The sequence below is a fragment of the Triticum urartu genome, chromosome 3, assembly GCF_003073215.2.
Source record: "Triticum urartu cultivar G1812 chromosome 3, Tu2.1, whole genome shotgun sequence".
NCBI classification, from domain to species: domain Eukaryota; kingdom Viridiplantae; phylum Streptophyta; class Magnoliopsida; order Poales; family Poaceae; genus Triticum; species Triticum urartu.
Genome location: NC_053024.1, coordinates 477,464,321 through 477,478,902, shown reverse-complemented (window position 1 = coordinate 477,478,902; position 14,582 = coordinate 477,464,321). Strand labels below are relative to the sequence as shown.

Genomic DNA, 14,582 nt, shown 5'->3' with positions numbered 1-14,582 from the left:
AAAATTATCAGAGATTTGAACATTTAACTATAAGACTCATTGAATTATAATATTATCATCATCAACGTTGGTCAGAAAATAACAATACCATAATTAAACTTTAATCAAATATCTATCTACTGTCATAGCAGAAGCTATCTGAATCTGATTTCACCCACAAGTGAAAAAACTTCTCTCAAAAAACTGTTCATACAATTAAATTTTCCCGTTGGTTCCAATTTAATTGGAGGATAATACTTTTTCTTTCTTTGTAAAAGAGTACTATTAATTATTTACACAGCGGAAAAACATGAATAAAAAATTCATGAACTTTTTACTGTTAAAAGAAACTTTTCTTTGACTAAGTAAAAATTCATGAACTTTATTATTTTCTTTATAAATTCTTGAGCATGTCGTTTTCTGAAAATTTTCTATTTCATTTTCAGAAATTTGTTCTGTTTACTTTTCAGAACATTTTCTTTTACTTTTCTGTACTCTAAACAAAATTTCGTTGGATGAAATTTGAGTAGAAAAACTATTTAAAATCTGCCCAAAAAAACTAGACAAATAAACAATTAAAAAACAAAAAGGAAAAACTGCAGCATAGCCGGCCTCGGCCCAGCTCGCGCGGCTGCTGGCCTTGGCCCAGCGCGCGCGGCGGCGCCCGCGGCTGGCAGCCTCGGCCTAGTCTGCCTGCTGCTGCTCTTTAGCCCAACAGGCCCGCTGGGCGTTAGGGTTTACATCTCGGCCGTCGATCAGATTGGACAGTCCATCTCGATTTTCGCTAGAACAAAACCAGTGCCGACCGATCCTCCCGAACCCTAGCCCCATTCTCGTTCTCTCCGCCTCGTCTCTCGTCGCGGTCTCGTTGACGGCGAGGCAAGGGGATGCGCCCCGGCCGCTGACGATGGCGGTGAGGGCCACCACGCCGCGCGCGCCTACTCTCCCTTCCCTTTCCCTTCTCGCGCGCTGCTCGCTGTTCCTCTCTGCATGCAGCAGCGCATCTCCTAACGGCCCCGTCGCGCCGGTGGCAAGCCGGCGACGGCGTCGGACGCCGCTGCGCTACACGAGTGTCCTCTTCCCTCTCCTTTCTGTCTAGTTACCTTCCTCCATCCTCCGTTTCCAGTGGCAGAGAGATGAGGTCGACCCTCCTCTGCCCCCTGAAGACGACAACGGTGGAGGAAAAAAGGGCTTCGCCCTTGCCACCGGCGACGGCGACGAACGTCACCGCGCCGCGCCAGCCTGCTTTTCATCCTTTTTTTCTTATCCCCCACAGCAATAGAGAGAGAGAGAGATCCGGAGACTTTCCGATGTGGCGCCCCTGCTGACCCCTTTGCCTTTGCCCCATGGGGTGGTTCTTCTTCCCGGATCCTCGGCATGCCGATGCGATTCGGGATCGAGAGGAACGGCGCGGCCATGACGGCGGCGCTACTTTTCTCCGCTGAGGAATTTTTCTTTGCCCTGTCAGTGGGGTTCTTTGGGGTAGGGAAAAGCTTTTTCTTTGATTTCTTTCTACCGGAAAGCCTAAACCCAATCTGGCTGATACCATTGTTAAATCGTCGGGATCGGTTAGGCTAGATATTCCGGTAGTTCTTACCTTCTGCTTATGGCTCGAGGAGCCACCGGTGCCGGCCATGGTGACGGTGGCCGGTGATGGCAGAGAGTAGTGTGCGAAGTGGTGGCTGCGCTTCCCGTCAGCACTGCACTTACCCTAGATCGGTAGGGGATTCGGTGGGGTGTACGGTGTTGCGACGAACCCCGTTCTGCGAGCCGCCGACCCCCACCTCTTTATATAGTGCAGGTGACAGTGGCCCGTCACCCATAGTGGGTTGAGCGCCCCCGATCAGGGCGCGGATCTAAGAGCCCGATGGGCCATTGGGCCCACACGGTGGAGATCACCCTAACAGTACCATCAACAACTCTCCTAAATTATTGCCTGACTAGTGCCATCCCGTTTTCTATTCATTTCTACACAGTGGACGTGGTAAACACTGGATCCAACACATTCCCATTGGGGTATTATTTTGCCCGTAGCAATCATGCACATAAGCCCTCTGGACCATCAACCAATCGCCAAGCTTTGCTAGAAGTGCTTGGCTGAAGGACGCATATCACGAAAATACATACCACCCTTTGACTTGGGGAGCATCATTTTGTCCCAATTCAACTAGGACATCTTCCTTTTTCCTTTCTTTAGGATCCACCAACATATGTCGGACTAGCTTGAAGTGAACAATATTTCCTTGTTCCCAGAAAGCATCTCTCTCCCCCTTATCTTGCTTCCCAATACATGAAACAGCAAAGTAAAAGAAACCAACCCCACGAATGTGAAATGCACACATTGCAGCTACAGCAGCAGGGAGCTAAGTGGAAGTTCTCACAGGCAAGACCTGTGCGCTTTTAATTACAGGTATGGGAACGACGGCATAAACACAGCCTTGTTGAGCCGGGGCGTACATGGTGAAGGCAGAATCTGACGGAACAGCCAAGAAGGCCAGACGAACGTATGGGGTGCGGGTGCAGTGTGTGTCTTTCTGTCTTTGCCACGATAAAAGGCTTGACACCCATCATGTCATGTCAAACACCCGTGCTACCACCATGTGAAGCATTACCCCAATCGACTAAGCTGCAGTCTTTGAGACGAAGGATCGCACATGCAGAAATATATATCTACTCTTTACTCAAATAGAACCAATCATCCAAGCACCTTCTCGTTTGCTACAACTCCCACGAGCTCCTCAAATAGATAAACACTAGATTCACCATATATAGTACGACCAACTTTCTTAAAACATTAAGGTAACTAGACAAAAGTTCATGGAACACAAGGCAATAAAAACTCACAAGATTCTTCCTAAATCCGAATACTATCTATATAAAGCTAACCTAGCAAAAAGATATTGCACCAACAAGCAATGGATCGGTCCAAACCTAAACTACAAAGGCATCATGGAACATAGTCCCGATCTAGGAACTCCCTCAAAGGTTCTTCTAGCGCCTCTATAACAGCTTCCCACCCAGCGGTCGTCGGGTAACTCTCGTCCCAGTAGAAGTTCTTGTCAGGATTCTTGCATAGGTCGTAGAGGCGCTCCCCTGACGGGCTAACCTGTCCACAGTACCCCAGCTCGGTAGAAGCCTCGCAGCAATGTGTCAGCTTGCGCTTGAAATTGTTTGACTGCTCCGATCCTTCACCTGCATACACATAGTTCCAACAGATGTTGAATAAAATGCATACATGTGAAACCAGATTTAATTTGGATCATGTGTGTGCAGACATATAAAGTACTTACCAGGGGCGTGATTGACGATGTCGGTGAAGGCAGTGTAGAGGTCCAGTATGTGGGAATTATTCTTGTTCCCCATCAGGTGTTCTATATTGTTGTTGTGCACAGTTGCTGCATAGTTAGCCAGAAGGTCGCATGTCGTGTAGTTGTTCGCACTAGTCCGCAAAGGCGTGCAGCCAATGGGATGCATGTTGTTCACTAGTACCTTTCTCACACCTAGCCTCTGTAGCTTCCCCACGTTCTTCGCAATGTCGGTCGTCACATTCCCAATATAACTATCGATCTGCATGCAAAGAGATGTTACTTGGTAAGAAGCTCGGTATATAGTAATTGCATACTGGTTAGTGTTTGCAGTTTGAGTCTTGCTAACTACTACTCACATCATCGAAGGCTACTCAAGAAGGCATTGTCGACATTGCAACAGTCATGTAGTCACTGCGGAGATTGGAGACGAGAGCGACGGAGCTCTGAAGCTGTTGTTTTGAGAATACCCCAGTATTAAGTAGCCTCGTAAAGCATTAACATGTGTTGGCAAGGTCGGCACCTTCTGTCCGGCACCTCGTAGACGCCAGCCACCGCCGAAAGCAAAGGTCATCGCCAGATGGAAGGTGCCGCAAGTATAGATTGCGTGAGCCTGTACGAGGAGGCTCATTGAGGCCCAAGTCCTTTGCTGCAGGGAAATAAATTCCAATAAATATGAAGGATTACTTTTATAGCTAACGACACATATAAGATTGTAAGGGTCGGAACTAAATATCTAGAGCCTTGATATGAGGATTACTTTGGATGGTCTTAGATATAAGGTTGTACGTCCTCAAAAATATATTTTTCTATCTAGCATACCGTTATATACTCAGCTACGTATCGATGAAGTCAGATTGAATCCAATAGTTGGAAAGGCGTCCATTGAACAGGAGTCGCAGATCCACGGAGTTGAGATTAGAGCCATATGGGACTAGCTCACTCTGACGCCATGTTCGAGTCTTTGGAGGTTACCTGTGTCGACTGAACCATCGAGCAGAAGACAAACATACTGGATCCATTTGGTGCTTGACCCTGATCAAGCCGGAGGTGTCCTCGAGTCTCCACACGAAGCCCCTGACGTATATTCAATTATCATGTCTTAGTTGCATGCATAAGTAAACATACGTCTTGAACTAATTCATGTAGATCTGTAGATTTGTCGCTAGCAAGGAAATAATCTAGAAAGCTTAAAGCAAGTTAGTACTGAGTTTAATGATTGTGCATTACACTCTCAATTGCAAGGACGACGAGGAGAAGGCAGATGATGTATTGGTCTTGTCTTCATTGAGTCTTTTCATTGTTTAGTTTTAGGCCCGGGAGCGGCTTAGTTTAGCTATAATGGTTTTGCTCGGTTCCTGTGCGATTGAGCTATAGCTATAATTTTTGAACGATTTTTTCTTGGTCGGTAAGGTAGTACGTTATTGCACATTTGTGAGTCCAGCAATCCTACGTTTACTTTACTTCTTAGCTTTTAGCCGCGCAGATGCTTAATTATGAATGCTGCGTCAACGTGGAGACGAAGAAACGTCTTGGGAAACCAATAGATACAAGAATCGTGTGTAGCAAACTTTGAACGACAGGTAGATAGAATGGTGCGTCCTACCTGTACCTGTTAATTTGAAAGTCCTACAAGGCCACCTGGATTCAGGAATCCTTGTACAAAGTTCTACCCCTGCACCTCGATTCAGGAATCGGTTGGGCCGCAACCTGGAAGTCACACCGGAGGTGAGAGAGAGAGAGAGAGAGCTCCTTACCATGCATGTATAAATCATAGTTTTAAATAGCACTTAGCCTGTTAGCGGCGGACCTTTTCTAAACCTATAGCGTGCTATTGCACGCCATTGTGATGTTATAGAGTGCTATTTCAAATGTTTGTTCGTGTTTTGGATTAATGTTTTAATAGGCGCGCATGTCAAATACGGCGCTCCCAAAGTCAGGCTCCTATAGCTCATATTTCGAAAGTTTACGGCTATAGCCCCGCTATAGCTGGGCCATAGCGCACTAAAAAGTTTGGTTTGGACCTTATGCAAGACTTCTTTAGCGCAGACGTTCGCTTAATACTGCTTATATAGCGTGGGAAACACACTAAGTATACTTATAATTTACTACAATACCAAGTACATATATACTGCCTATATAAAAACATAGTGCATGCATTTTGCAATCGCTGCCGAGTTGGGCATTTTGGAGACCAAGCTACATGCATACCTTAAAATCCAAGCATGTAATGTGTATGTTTATAAAATTTCAGAATGAAATACTTGAATTGCGAGCTGCACAAATAAAACCATTGACGTTCAGAATGAATACCTCGTTATATATATGCATGCATGTAGAAAATACGAAAAAAACTGATGTCATCAAAGTTTTCATCAAAATTCAATATTCAAAATGCTTTATATCTCAAACCATCGGTCCAATTCGAAATTCATTTGAGAGGTACAGATACTCAAATAGTTATAATCAGTACGGTCTGACCAAGTTGTTCTGGTCTGTATATTGAGAATAGTTGTTAAAAAGTATGCAAAATATTAAATAAAACCACCAGTTTATCTTGGCAAAAGTTATATTCAACAATTTTTTTAACTTTTGTGTACACGTGCATCATTACACTAATTTTGTTATTTTCATCTTTTGCGCTACAGTCAAATTGTTTGGGCAAGACAGTTGGCGAGTTGCTCAGGTTGTCATGCTCCAAATTTTTTAAGATAGTAGCTCGTTCGAATTAAGGTTTGGTGTTTTCTATGTTGTTATCTCGAGAATAGGAGTTCATTCACATGATTCTTGCTCGGTTTACAAAACAGAAAAATCATGCATTAATGTTTTACAAAAACACTAAGTTTAAGTTTTATTAGTTCTTTAGTTATATGCATTTTGTACAATATAGGGCCTAATATTTCATTTTGCCCTGGCCTGCAAATTTCAGGAGACGGGCCTGGTCCCACCCGACCACCTAGACTGAAGAATCAAACTTACCTACAGTTGGGCTGGCACCCGCTCTGCCGTGCGCATTCATAACGCCGTGTTAGATGTGAGGTTCAGGGCCAGGGCAGGAGCCTTTCATCGTCCTTGCTGACGTGTGCTGCAAGTGCTCGTGTGTTCTAGCTAGCCTTGCTGTCCCCTGCGCCCAAGTATTTGGAGCAACAACATATCGTAGAGCACCTTTAGTTCCTTAACATCCATGTAAAATATTTTAAGATAAACGAATAATTTCTGTGAGTTGCACACACTCGAATACTTATTAGTACAACCCCAAATCCGAAATACAATATATGTGAACTCAATACAACACAAGATACATATGGACTAGGGGCAGCGTGCAAATTCGTCGAGAGTCAATTACAAACCGTTACATGTAACTGATTCATATATTCCTCTTAGTTCCCTACGTAGCGACTTAATTACAATCAACTTATCAGAGAGTACAATACACATATACTAGTATTCATTGTTTTAGAGACAGAGTATGTCGATCGAAGATCAGACGGCTGTGATCTTTTCGATGCTTCGCCTAATTGAACTGCTACACACATCGTAGCTTGCCTCAGAAAAAACAAGATTGGTTTGAATAAGACAAAGTGTTTGACGTGTGCAGTATGTACATAAGTAGAACAATAAATTGTTACCATCCATGAGTATGAAACTATATAGTTCACTTGTTTTTTGTTCCTGCAGACTTCGGTTTTCCGGCACCGTGAGACTCCTTATCATGCCCCCTTGGACTTGCTGATGACTACCCATTCCTATTGCTTGATGATGGGGCATGAGGTCTAGGTTGATCTGCATTCACGCAAGGTCACAGGGAGATGGCCAAAGAAACTTTAGCAAACTCACATTTTGGACATGGGATGAAACCTAGATAAAAAATGCTGAGAAAAAAGCAGATGCCACGTAATGTACATATGTTCACTGCGGTCTAGTGTGTTATGCGTCGATTAGTACTCCTTCCGTCTATGTATACAAGGCCATTTAATCTTCTCTTTGTATAAGTCAAACTATCAAGTTCACAGGAAAACATATCTGACATGTACAGTACCTGATAGAGCAGATGCTGATATTTTTTACTAAACATGGTCAAACAAAAAACAGTTTGTTTGACTCAGAGACAAGATTAAGTGGTCTTGTATACTCCCTTCGTTCCAAAATAGATGACTCAACTTTGTATTAACTTTAGTACATATGCATAACCGCTGGATTAAGCGATGCCAAGTTTGCATGTACTGACTTTCTGCACACGGTCCAGAAAGTGGACAAAAATTATTGGAAGTGAATTAAAATTAATGCTCAGTTCTCTGAACACGATGTACAAACCACATATGAAATATATTTCTAGTCGCAATTGAGACTGGTCACATGTATGTGTTTTTTTAGAACGTCACATGTATGTGTTGTGATCATCTCTTCCATAGATATATCTTTCAAACTATATTTATTAGTAGCTAGAAGAAAGGCACACAATGACTAATGAAGTTTACATTTCTTTTGCTCTAGCTAGTAAACGGCACGAAATGTACTACTCCCGCTGTGAACATGATATTCTGCAACAAAAGCTGGATCATGTGTAATTTCCTTGACCTTGTCGTTCAACTCAGGACAAGTCTTTTGAGAGTTAATATGGCGGGTCTTAGCTTTTTTCGATAAAGAGTGGCTTTATTGACTCAAAATATAGCATTAAGGGATACAATTATAATGAGCTACACCCGACCTTTGCATAACTAAGATGCACACAGCCAACACACACAAAGAAGCACGCTAGCAAAGGAACAAAGAGAAAAATCCCGAAGCGATAGAAAGAACGATTGACAATGTATAGTGACAACCATCATAGCTAGCTAGGTCCTACTATTCTGCACGAACAACTACCGGTATACATAGGGTATAACTTTCATGGCACAACTTTTCATTGTTTGACTTGCTGATGTATATGCGTACATACAGTATACTTTTCCTTAGTCGGCGCTTCAAGTTGGAGTGGGCAGATCATGGTAACACCGCAGTTCCGAGACAGGAAGATGGAGCGGCAAGCATGCGGCCGCCTCATCAGCTGGTACCCTTGTGGGCAATCGGCGAGGTCACACCGGTGCGGTAGTCTCTCCTCCGATCGGTTCCCTAGGACGACGCTGCAAGTTAATATGTGTGGCGGTGCTATCTCGCTCGATCTGCGGACAAAAATGCTACACCTACGGAATTCTAGTACGGACTGGTTTTACGGGCTGCTCTCTCACCAACCAACCCTCCTTGATTTTCGCTGGTGGGCCTCTCTTCCCTAATCTTCTCCAACCACAACTCTTCCGTAAGTCCGTAACAGAAATCCTATGAGAATACTTCCATTAGTCTAGCATTGCCCATCTGCGGATTGGGGCGTCCACTGATGGCTCTTGGTTATGGTTCATCTCTCTAAATATAGTTCCTACTGTCGGCAGCTTGTTCTGAAGAGGTTGTTGGATGCAATTGAAAGGCTTCTTTGTGAAGTGTGGTCGCTCTCACACTGACTAGCTTGCCTTCGGCATTGAGATGTGATCTACGGATAGCGGCTTGACAGAGAAGGCATGGCTGTGTAGTGACGATGGTGGAATTTCTAGCCAAGCGCCTGTAGTTGTTGGGATCACAGAAGAGTGGTGGCGACAACATACGACAAACCCGATTTGGTGGTGCTTCTTGAGAACATGTTATCAACCTTCGTGGTGAAACCCCAAGGTCTAACCCTAGTGGGTTATATCTAGCAATGATGTTCTTGGGTTGTTACCATATTTGAGTCTTTGACATGATATGTTCGTACTTGCTCTTATGGATGAAAACATAGAATCTGGCCTTTGAAGGTTGGATCCAGTGACAATAGCCCTTGATCATTATTCCTTCTTGAAGGCATGGTTGTTGAACACTTGTTGGGCCACATCCTTACCCAACGGCTGTCACTACCACAAACGCACCCAGTCGGGCCTAGCCAGCATCCCAGCATAGCATGCACCTCCGCGCCCAATGTGCGCTCGCACCACTCCATTGAGAGTGCCACACAGCACTATCACGCCTGCATCACCAGGTGAGCCCTGATGCGCATGAAACGCCCTGCCGGGTCTTTGCGGCCCACAAGTGGAGGGACAATGAGAGGACAGGAGGGAGAATGGCCTCGAGGCGTTCGTAGGGTGTTTTTTTGGAAAAGGAGGTTAAACCCCTGGCCTCCGCATCAATCGATGCATACAGTCATCTTTATTAATTATTCAACAAAGGTCTAATAAGAACATAAATACATCAAGCCACTGATACGTCTCCATCGTATCTACTTTTGCAAACATTTTTGCCCTTGTTTTGGACTCTAACTTGCATGATTTGAATGGAACTAACCCGGACTGACGCTGTTTTCAGCAGAATTGCCATGGTATTATTTTTGTGTAGAAATAAAAGTTCTCGGAATGACCTGAAAATCAACGGAGAATTATTTTGGAATATATAAAAAATACTGGAAGGAAGATCCACATCAGGGGGGCCTCCACCTGTCCACGAGGGTTGGAGGCGTGCCCTACCCCCCTGGGCGCGCGCCCTGCCTCATGGGCCCCTGATACTCCACCGACCTCAACCCTGACTCCATATATTCACTTTCGGGGAGAGAAAAACCAGGGAGAAGGATTCATCGTGTTTTATGATACGGAGCCGCCGCCAAGCCCTAAACTCTCTCGGGAGGGCTAATCTGGAGTCGGTTTAGGGTTCCAGAGAGGGGAATCCGTCGCCATCGTCATCATCAACCATCCTCCATCACCAATTTTATGATGCTCACCGCCATGCATGAGTAATTCCATCGTAGGCTTGCTGGACGGTGATGGGTTGGATGAGATTTATCATGTAATCGAGTTAATTTTGTTAGGGTTTGATCCTTAGTATCCACTATGTTCTGAGATTGATGTTGCTATGACTTTGCTATGCTTAATGCTTGTCACTAGGGCCCGAGTGCCATGATTTCAGATCTGAACCTATTATGTTTTCATCAATATATGAGAGTTCTTGATCCTATCTTGCAAGTCTATAGTGACCTACTATGTGTTATGATCCGGCAACCCCGAAGTGACAATAATCGGGACCACTCCCGGTGATGACCGTAGTTAGAGGAGTTCATGTATTCACTATGTGTTAATGCTTTGTCCCGGTACACTATTAAAAGGAGGCTTCAATATCCCTTAGTTTCCAATAGGACCCCGCTGCCACGGGAGGGTAGGACAAAAGATGTCATGCAAGTTCTTTTCCATAAGCACGTATGACTATATTCGGAATACATTCGTACATTACATTGATGAATTGGAGCCAGTTCTATGTCACCCTAGGTTATGACTGTTACATGATGAACCGCATCCGGCATAATTCTCTATCACCGATACATTGCCTACGAGCTTTCCATATATTGTTCTTCGCTTATTTAATTTTCCGTTGCTATTGTTATCATCACTACAAAACACCAAAAATATTACTTTTGATACTGTTCCCTTTTGCTACCATTACCACTACTATCATATTACTTTGCTACTAAATACTTTGCTGTAGATATTAAGTTTCCAGGTGTGGTTGAATTGACAACTCAGCTGCTAATACTTGAGAATATTCTTTGGCTCCCCTTGTGTCGAATCACTAAATTTGGGTTGAGTACTCTACCCTCGAAAACTGTTGCGATCCCCTATACTTGTAGGTTATCAAGACTACGAGGGAGGTAAGGAACTATCATCTAGCTCTGCACTTGATTCACCTTCTGTTTTGAGTAAGCTTGCGACACCTAGACCTGCTTCTGCTATTAATTCTGACACGTCGCCTGTTATCGATGATGCCACTTCTGCTATGCATGATACTTATGATGAAACTACTTCTATGCTTGATACTACTTTGCCACTTGGTGAATTTCTTGATGAACAACTTGCTTGGGCTAGAGAGAATGAAATTATTGAAACTGATAATATTGATGAAAGTGATGATGAAGATTCTTCCCCTAGATATGAATTACCTGTTGTGCCTGAGGGCTATGTCATGGATGAAGGAAATGCTAGAGATTTTCTTTCTTGCAAGGATAGGAGTGATCTTAAGAAATTATTAGCTAAGATGAAACAAAAAACTCTGAATGCTAGAATGAAATATGATCCTGCTTATACTACTTCACCTATCTTTGCTGCTGATAAGGATTATGATTTCTCTGTTGATCCAGAGATAATTACTTTAGTTGAATCTGATCCTTTCTATGGGTATGAATCTAAAACTGTTGTGGCACATCTTACTAAATTAAATGATATAGCCACCCTGTTCACTAATGAAGAGAAAACTCGCTACTATTATATCCTTAAATTATTTCCATTCTCATTAAAGGGTGATGCTAAGATATGGTTTAAATCTCTTGATCCTGGTTGTGTGCATAGTCCCCAAGATATGATTTATTACTTCTCTGCTAAATATTTCCTCGCTCATAAGAAACAAGCTGCTTTAAGGGAAATATGTAATTTTGTGCAAATTGAAGAAGAGAGTCTCCCACAAGCTTGGGGGAGGCTTCTCCAATTACTTAATGCTTTGCCTGATCATCCTCTTAAGAAAAATGAAATACTTGATATCTTTCAGAAACCACCTGGATAGTTGTGCTGGTTGTGTTTTCAGGGAAAGAACACCAGTTGAAGCTGAAATTCTATTGAATGATATGTTGACCAATGAAAATAATTGGACACTTCCTGATCCAATTCCTGATCAAATTCCTCAACCAACTCCTAAACCAACTCCGAAGAAAAGGGGTATTCTATTTCTCAGCCCTGAAAGATATGCAAGAGGCAAAGAAATCTATGAAAGAAAAAGGTATTAAAGCTGAAGATGTTAAGAATTTACCTCCTATTGAAGAAATACATGGTCTTAATCTACCGCCTGTTGAAGAAGTACGTGGTCTTGATAACCCGACATAGGTAGTAAAGGTAAATTCTCTATAGATATGATAAAGCTGAAATCTCATTTACTAAGTTTGCTAGCCCATGCTTGGATGAGTTTGATGACTTTATGGTTAAACAAAAAACTTCAATGCTTACTTTGGTAGAGAATTAGAACACAACGCTGATATGCTTGAACACTTGGGTGATTATATGGCTAATATTAAAGGTGAACTAAAACTTATTAGTAAACATGCTTCTATGGTTACCACTCAAGTATAACAAGTACTTAAAGCTCAGAATGATTTGCTCAATGAATTGAATAGTAAGAAAAATGATAATGCTGTTAGAGTTATGACTAGAGGTGCTAAAATGACTCAGGAACCTTTGTATCCTGAAGGCCATCCTAAGAGAATTGAGTTAGATTCTCAGAGAACTAATGTTGATGCACCTAGTCCTTCTAAGAGGAAGAAGAAGAAAAATGATAGGACTTTGCATGCTTCTAGTGAACCTGTTGTAGACACATCTGAGAATCCGAATGATATCTCTATTTCTGATGCTGAAACACAATCTGGTAATGAGCATGAACCTAGTGATAATGTTAATAATGATGTTCATGCTGATGCTCATCCTAGTAATGATAATGAAGTAGAGATTGAACCTGTTGTTGATCTTGATAACCCACAATCAAAGAATCAACGTTATTATAAGAGAGACTTTTTTGCTAGAAAGCACGGTAAAGAAAGAGAACCATGGGTTCAGAAACCCATGCATTTTCCTCCTAAACCATCCAAGAAAAAGGATGATGACGATTTTGAGCGCTTTGCTGAAATGATTAGACCTATCTTCTTGCGTATGTGTTTGACTGATATGCTTAAAATGAATCCTTATGCTAAATACATGAAAGATATTGTTACTAATAAAAGAAAGATACCGGAAGCTGAAATTTCCATCATGCTTGCTAATTATACATTTAAGGGTGGAATACCTAAGAAACTAGGAGATCCCGGAGTACCAACTATACCATGCTCCACTAAAAGAAACTATGTTAAAACTACTTTATGTGATCTTGGAGTCGGTGTTAGTGTTATGCCTCTCTCTTTATATCGTAGACTTGATTTGAATAAGTTGACACCTACCGAAATATCTTTGCAAATGGCTGATAAATCAACTGTTATACCTGTCGGTATTTGTGAGGATGTGCCTGTTGTGGTTGCAAACGTTACTATTTTAACGGACTTTGTTATTCTTGATATTCCCGAGGACGATAGTATGTCTATTATTCTTGGAAGACCATTTTGAATACTGCAGGGGCTATTATTGATTACACCAAAGGCAATGTCACTTTTCATGTTAATGGTAATGAGCATACGGTACACTTTCTGAGGAAACAACCTCAAGTCCACAGTATCAATTCTATTGGAAAAATTTCAACAATTACTGTTGGAGGTTTTGAATTTCCTCTTCCTACTGTCAAGAAGAAATATGATATTCTTATTGTTGGGGACATGCATATCCCTGTTGAGGTAACCTACTGTTATTCGAAAATTCTCTGGTTCCATATTATTCGGAATGAGTTTGTTAACATGACCTGATCAACCTTGTTAGTGGATTCCTTTTGATGAGCATGAGATGGATGAATTTAGAAAACACAACTCTCTGTACCCTCTTTTTACTTTCTGTTATTTATATGAAATAAAGCAAAAATAGTATATTCTGTCTGTTTTCTGAATTATCCGTGCAATAAAAAATACTTCGGAAATAAAAGTTTTTCAAATGCCCTGAAATTTAAATATGATTTTTTCCGGAATATTTGAGAATATCTGGCACTCAGAACATAGCAGGGGGAGCAAGCACCTAGCCATGAGGGTCCAGGGCGCGCCCTACCCCCCTGGCCGTGCCCCCTGCCTCATGGGCCCACGGGGCTCCCCTCCACTAATTCCAGCTACCACACACTTCTTCTTCCTCCCACAAACATCACTAACCAGCTCAAACCCTAGTCCAAGCTCCTTGCTCAAAGCTCCATTCAAAAAACTGCTTTGGGGGATTGTTCGTTGGTATGTGACTCCTCCAATGGTCCAATTAGTTTTTGTTAGTGCTTTATTCATTGCATATTTTTGCTGCTTAGGTGACCCTGTTCTTGAGCTTGCATGTCAAATTTATATGGTCAAAAGTAGTTTTGATGCATGATATTGCCTCTAGGCACTTGTATGAGTAGTTGCTATCAATTTTGTTGAGTTTGGTTCACTTTTATTTTGAAGTTACTTAAAATTTCAGAAATTTTTAGAAAAATATGAAGAGATTTTTGAGGGGCTCATCGAGCCGAAGCTCAAACGATAAGCAAAGTGAGGAGGATAAGAGACCCAAATATAATCTTCCTCGCACCGCGGAGGTTCGGCCATGTGAATGGCCTTGTGAT

At 42.4% G+C, this 14,582-nt stretch overlaps 1 pseudogene; it reads right to left on the bottom strand.

The window, feature by feature from the left end:
• Window positions 1-2,926: 2,926 nt before the first annotated feature.
• The window catches only part of LOC125546882, a 31,974-nt pseudogene continuing 20,318 nt past the window's right edge, over window positions 2,927-14,582 (bottom strand).